At 48.7% G+C, this 7231-nt stretch overlaps 1 protein-coding gene across 1 annotated transcript in view; it reads left to right on the forward strand.

The window, feature by feature from the left end:
- The first annotated feature begins 6655 nt into the window (after positions 1–6655).
- The window catches only part of LOC135550930 (myotonin-protein kinase-like), a 20623-nt gene continuing 20047 nt past the window's right edge, over positions 6656–7231 (forward strand). Inside the window, 1 exon segment of the mRNA XM_064982182.1 lies at positions 6656–7231. This exon segment is cut by the window's right edge and continues 751 nt beyond it. The gene's annotated coding sequence lies outside the window, so the exon portion shown is untranslated.

The raw sequence follows: 7231 nt of genomic DNA on the forward strand, positions 1-7231 counted from the left end.
GATCAGCATTGGGTCTGACAAGGGTGAAGCTTTAAAAAAAAAAAAGGTTTAATGTGCAAGCCAGTTGTAACGGTTTTCTTCTGTTGAAAGAGAGGCAGACCAAAACGCAGCATGGTTATTTTTATACATCTTTACTAAAGATGAAAATAGAACAATATACAAAACACGAAAACATGAAAAACCAAAAACAGCCCTATTTTCTTTTATTTTTTTTATAAAAAATAATTTATTACCTTCAATACCATTCATTCTTTACAACTCATAATTTTCATACATACTCCAATAATGGTATTTTAATTTAACTATACAACAACCCCAAACAAAACCTCAGGGGAGCATCTTCCCTCCCCGTCACCCTACAAACTACCTTTCCCTATCTCCCCGTCCCTAATCTATCCCCTTACAAATCTAAATAACACCCAGCCCTAAACCCCCTTCCACCTCTCCCGAGCAGCATGCTGCCCCGACTTCCTCTCCTCCCTCTTCATCCTCCCCTCAAATCTCCTTCCACCCTCCTCACTATCCCTTCCACCCCCCAATCTCTCCCTGTCTTCACCATGTTCTGCCTTGCTTCCAACAGCCCCCTTTTAAAGAGACTCATGAGAAGCCAGAGCAGAAACCTGTCCCTATCCGTCGTTCTCGCTCTCCCTACACCCCTCTCTAACCTGGCCCACGTCAATACAAAATCCCCCCTTACCAAACCTAACAACACCCGTGCCCTAGCCCATACTACTTCGGCAAAGGCACAGTCCCAAAAGACATGGCGCACAGTCTCCTCCCTGCCACAAGAGGATCTTGGACAGGTGGGGGATTGCACCAAACTATACCGGAACATGATGGAACGTACCAGCAAGCACTTATGGAGGCTCAACCAATTCAGGTCCTTGAGCCTGTTGTCCAGACCCCGCGCCTGCACCCCCTCCCAGACCACTTCCGAGATGCCCACTACAGTCGCCGGACTCCCTGCCTTTCTGACCTCCTCGTACAGGTGCCTGTGATCTAAACCTACTCTGGCAACTTCAACCTCAGGGTGCGCATGCAGCCACTTGGCCACATGACCAAAGTGCCACGGCAGCTGTTCCGCCCGAGGACCCGTGTTAGACCACACCATTATGCTTCTCGCCTGATACGAGAAAAATACCCGCAGGAGGTAACCGGACGGGTGTATCACTGGCTGAGCAAGCTCCGTTAACAAGAAAGAAACAAAAATTGCGTCCAACTTGAGGGGGAAATGTGGTACCCCCCTACCTCCCTCCCCGATGAGACAGAGCATGCGTGCCCTGGCGACCCACTCGCACCTGCCACTCCACATGAACTGAAACACAAGCCTCACTAGAGGCCTCCTCAGACAAGCCGGCAATGGGTAGATGTACGCCAAAAACAAAAGAGACGGCAACACATCCACCTTTAGGACCAGGACTTTGCCCATAAATGACAAATACCTAGCCTTCCACATTGCTAGCTACCTCTGTACCACTGCGATACGCATGTTCCAGTTTAGCGTCGCTGAGCCGGAGGTCTCAAAATGGACCCCGAGAATCCTCAGGGCCCCCTCACAGAGAGATAACCCCCCAGGCACATCCGTTCTACCGCGCCATCTTCCGAAAAACTTGACGGAAGACTTTGCATGGTTCAGAACTGCTCCCGACGCTCGGGTGAAATCCCCAAAGATGGCAAGGGACCTTATCGGGCACGAGTCCTTACACAGCAGCAAGGAAGTGTCGTCGGCGTACTGCGTCATCTTAACACGCAGCCCACCACTTCCAGGGATCAACAAGCCTTCCACCCCTGTGTCTGCCCTAATGGCAGCCCCCAGAGGCTCCATATACAGAACGAAGAGGAGAGCCGAGAGTGGGCACCCCTGCCTGACCCCAGACGAGAGGTCAAAAACGTCACCCAAGTGACTATTTACACTAACTCGGCACCCCGCTCCGACATATCATGTACGAATCCATCCTATGAACTTCTCCCCAAATCCTAATCGACCTAACACTCTGAATAAAAAGGATCTATTCACGCGATCAAAAGCTTTCGCCTGATCTAGCGCTGCTACCATTAAAGGCAGTCCTCTATCTTCAACCCAAGCGATGGAGTCCCTGATTAACTGTAGGTTCCATCTAATAGAGCGGCCCTCTACCCCGCATGTCTGATCCTCATGGACGACGTAGGGAAGGGCTGTGTGCAACCGGTCTGCTAAAACCTTTGCAAGTAGCTTGTAATCTACACACAGCATGGTCAACGGCCGCCAGTTGCCAAGGTCTGTTACTTCCCCTTCTTATATAAAAGTGACAGCACACCAACAGCCATTGATCCCCCGGGACCCCGTCTCAAGGATGGCCTTCAAGACTTCGAGGACCACTGGTCCAAGTATACCCCAAAACTTGAGATAAAACTCAGCCGGCAGACCATCCATCCCAGGCACCTTCCCTTTTCCCATCCTCCTAAGAGCGGTCTCAACCTCTTCTAGTGAAATCTGGGCCTCCATCACTTCTCTAATTTCCTCCGGCAACCGCCTGGACAAGTGTTCTAAAAACACATTTCCCTGCTCTACATCTATTTCCCTTTCCTTAAATAAACCTTGGAAATGATCAGTTGTCACCCTGACCATATCCTCTGGTTCTCTAACTATACTACCATTTTCTTCCCTAACACCATGCATTACCTTCCTACTCTGTCTGGCCCTAACAACTTAAAGAACATAGCAGAACAAGTCTCATTATGTTCTAGAAAGCCACTATGCGCACGCTCCAGGAAAGCTCGAGCCTTCCGCTCCTGCAACTCCCTGAGCTGCGCCTTTAGGGTTGCGGATCTCTCCCAGTCAAACGACCCGCCGAGGTTGCCTGCCTCGTATTCGAGTTCAATTAACCTTTGGATACGATCCACCTCCCTCCTCTCCTCCCTTTTTTCCTCTTGCAATATCCTATTATAAAAGCCCTAATCCTCACCTTAACTAATTCCCACCACTCTAACACCCCCTCGCACATGGACCGGAGGCCTTCAAGCCTCCAAAAGAAACCATAAAACCCGTCAACAAAAGCCTGCTCCTCCAGCACATCCCGATCTAACTTCCAGTAGCCCCTACCAAAGAGGCAGGTTGGCGACCCCACCTGCAGGAGCACCCCATCGTGATCCGAAAAGAAAACAGGCAACAGCCGCCCAGACAACTTACCCAAAGACCTGGGTACAAAAATATAGTTGAGCCTCCGCTCAACCCCCCTGGAGTTGCGCCATGTAGGACCGTCCATTTTCGGAGTAGTGTGCAGACCACCATCTACCAGACCATGGCAAGCCATTAGCCCGGCAATGGCGCCTGCACTGCTACCCCGCCCCTATTCCTAAATCTGTATTAAAATCCCCCCTATCACTAATTTCCTATTTGTGACACACGGGCGTCAGACAGTCCACCATCTCCCTCCTGTCTGCCACCACCTGTGGCCCATACACCACCACTAATCTAAATTTACAATCCCTTATCGTGACATCCACCCCTATACCCCGCCCCTGCATTACCACAAAAGAATCCTCCACTTTTACCTCCCTGTGCCCACACAAAATCCCTACTCCCGATGAGTGCACCCCCCAATACCCCAAACCGACTCCCCCTTGTCCCACTCCCTCATAAACCTACTAACATTCCCTCCATCCCTCAGGTGAACCTCCTGTAAAAAACAAAAATCAAACCCCACACCCTCCAAATAACTAAAAACCGCCCTCCTCTTAACAAAATCCCTTAAACCCCATACATTTAAACTAACAAAAGTAAAATTAGACCCCATGAAAGAATAAAATAAAAACATGTAATACACTCAAATTCTAAACCCAGACAGAAAAAAAACAGGAGACTCACCCGATGCTCCCCTGCTCCATATCTACCGGTGAGAACACCATGTCCTCCCGACATCCCCCTCTTCCTCCATCTCACCAACCCAGGATGCAGGAATCCGGGTGCCCTGCACCCTCTTCCATCCTCCCCCTCCCCAGTACTGCAGCTGGATTGGAAAGAAATCGGGGAGGCTGAGTGCTCCCCACCTCCTCCTGTACCCAGTCCTGAGTCTTGTTAGGTGTGTCAACAGAAGTTGAGGGCCTGGGGAAACCAACAGCAACCCAGAGGTTTCTCCCACCCCCATCACTCTCTTGGCCATCCCCTCCCTCTCACTGTCGGCCCCCATCTCCTCTTCATTCTCTTCTTTGGCTCCACCACCCCCCCGCTAGCTCCTCCACCATACCCCTCATCTCTTCCACCAGTGCACTTTCCCCCCAGTCCACTTGCTCTTCCACCGTCTCCTTCTCCAACACTCCTCCCTCACTTTCTTCTCTCTCATCCTCCTCCACTCGGTGCATTCTTCCGCCACTTTTCCTGGTTCTCCTACTCCCGTGCTTCCGTTTCCTTCTCTCTTCCATCCGCCGCTTCTTGCTCCTCCTCCTTCCTTGGCCTTCCCCTCTGGACCTGTACTCTGGTCATGAGGCGTGCTTCCTTTCCCTCCTCTTCTTCCCCCATCCCCCGCTCCTGCTCCCCCCCCAGCCGCAGACGCATATGACCTCTGACGAGCCGGGCCCTCGCCTGTGTTCCTCAGATCCACAAAATCTGCATTTTCTTGTGCTGCACGAGGCGAAAATGTGGCCGTAGGCCATACAGCGCCTGCAAAATGGGGGCTGGCGTGCATAAAACAACGTCCCCCTGTCAGCCCCTAGGGAGAACATAGCAGGAGGATGGAGGTAGCCACCATGTCCCTTTGGGTCCTCCCTGAGGAGTGCCTGGAAGCCTCTCCTCCCATTCCAAAACCCCAAGAGAGTCTTTGAGGTGCCTTGCTGAGGAGACGTTATCCATGTATCTCCCCAGAAAGGCCCTCACCTCTTCGTCCTTAACGTATGGGTTGTAAATGTTGACAGTTACAACCCTAAAGTTATTCTTTGCCAGGCTTGTTATTTCATAGTGGTTCATCAGCCTCTCACCTCCCACTGCTCTTGCCCTTCTCAGGATATCATCGTGTTTCTCCTCTGTATATAGTGCCACGTCGTATGCTCCCTCCAACGAGTTGCCTTGGAAACAAAACACGTCCTTCACCGTCAGCTTTAGAATCCCCATCAATATTATCCTTCCAAAAGTTTCCCGTCCTAAAGGCTCCAACTCCTTTTCCTTCCAAGCAAACCGAATCGTGTTGGCTAGCCCAATCCCAGGGACCGACCGTGTTGATGTATTTTGCACCATCTCCGCAAGGAGAATGGCGCTCGTTCTCTTCTCTTCCAAAACAAGGAAAAAAAGAAAAACCAACGTGACTGAGCCTATCTGGTGCAACAAACACAGAGACAGGAACAATCACCCACAAAACCCAACACAAAACAGGCTACCTAAATATGGCTCCCAATCAGAGACAATGACTAACACCTGCCTCTGATTGAGAACCATATCAGGCCCAAACACAGAAACAGACAAACAAGACATCCAACATAGAATGCCCACTCAGATCACACCCTGACCAAACAAAACATAGAACATACAAAGCAAACTATGGTCAGGGTGTGACACCAGTTAAGATCTTAAGAACAAATTCTTATTTACAATGACTGCCTACCAAAAGGCAAAAGGCCTCCTGCGGGGAGGGGGGCTGGGATTAAAATGTTTAAATAAATAAAATATAAATATAGGACAAAACACACATGGCAAGCTAGCTGCCCAGTGTTCTGTGCTGTTTCCTGGCGTGTCCCAGAGCACCACTTCCTTAGGAAAACATTCCACTGACACCGTCTGCACCACACTGCTGTGCTGTTGTTGCTGTGGGCTCCACAACAGCACACAAACCCTCTCACATGGGCACCACACACTTATTCATTACGTCTAAGATATGCTATGCACACATAATACAAACACACACTGTGCACATACGGATATGCTACACTGAACAAAAATATAAACACAACATGTGTTGGTCCCATGTTCATCCCAGAAAATGTTGAAATGCACAAAAAGCTTATTTCTCTCATATTTTGTTTACTTCCATGTTAGTGAGCATTTCTCCTTTGCCAAGACAATCCATCCACCTGACAGGTTTGGCATCTCAAGATCTGATTTAACAGCATGATCATTATACCGCTGGGGACAATAACAGACCACTCTAAAATGTGTACTTTTGTCACCTAACACAATGTCACAGATGTCTCAAGTTTTGAGGGACATTCTTGCTGACTGCAATCTGCAATCCAGGAGTGTGCCGAGCCTGAGACACCCAGCCCTGAGAGGCACAATATGCAAGTGTGTACCCACACGCACAGAAACACAATTCAAAACACACTTATCAATATGGAGTTTAAATGAACACCGTATTGAATTATAATCTGGGTTGTTCGAGTCCTGAATGCTGATTGGCTGAAAGTCGCGGTATATCAGACCATATACCACAGGTATGACAAAACATGTATTTTTACTGCTCTAACTAAGTTGGTAACCAGTTTATAATAGCAGTAAGTATACATCAGCATAAAGCATGCTTTCTGCAGGATGTGCTATGAAAACAATGAAACATTCGAATAAAATAGAGAGACAAGAAAAGAAAAAGAGAGGCTGATTTGAAGGGAGGGAGGCAGGAGCAGTGGTGTATTTATAAACAGAGAAGTAGAGGAAGGGGGTAGTTCACTGGAGAAATCAAAACAGAAAAGTTGGGAGGAGAGAGAGAGAACGTGAGAGGGAGGAAAGCTTAACAGACAAACAATGAGCGACAGACACCGGGGGAGAAGAGAAGGACAGACAGACAGAGAGAAGAAACGGGTGGACAGTGAGTGAGTTGAGGATTTTCAGAGCCAGTGAGCTGGAAAAGAGAAGTGGACAACCACTGTGCCCCTGAAAAGAGTGCATGAAGAAGGTAGGGAGGAGGGCTGTGAAGAAAGAAGGAGAGAGAGAGGTGAGATGGAGGGTCTGCAAAAGGTTGAGGGACCGAAATATCTCATGGACCGTGGACAGTTCTGTAACTGTTGTGAGATTTGAGGACACCATAAAGCATGTACCTGAGGTACAGAGTAGTGTATGTTTTGGTTTGACCACATACAGTTCTAGAAAATGGAGATACAATTCTGTGAAAGAGGTGGAATATTTTGAATTTTGAAGTTTTAGAAGGACGGAAGAATTGATGTATGAGGAGGACGGGAGACGGAGATTACAAAGCAAAAAGTCACTTGGAGGAAAAAATTTGAGACAATATTTTTTACACATTAACACAATCCTCCATCTACTGTAATA

Source organism: Oncorhynchus masou, chromosome 12, assembly GCF_036934945.1.
Source record: "Oncorhynchus masou masou isolate Uvic2021 chromosome 12, UVic_Omas_1.1, whole genome shotgun sequence".
NCBI lineage: Eukaryota > Metazoa > Chordata > Actinopteri > Salmoniformes > Salmonidae > Oncorhynchus > Oncorhynchus masou.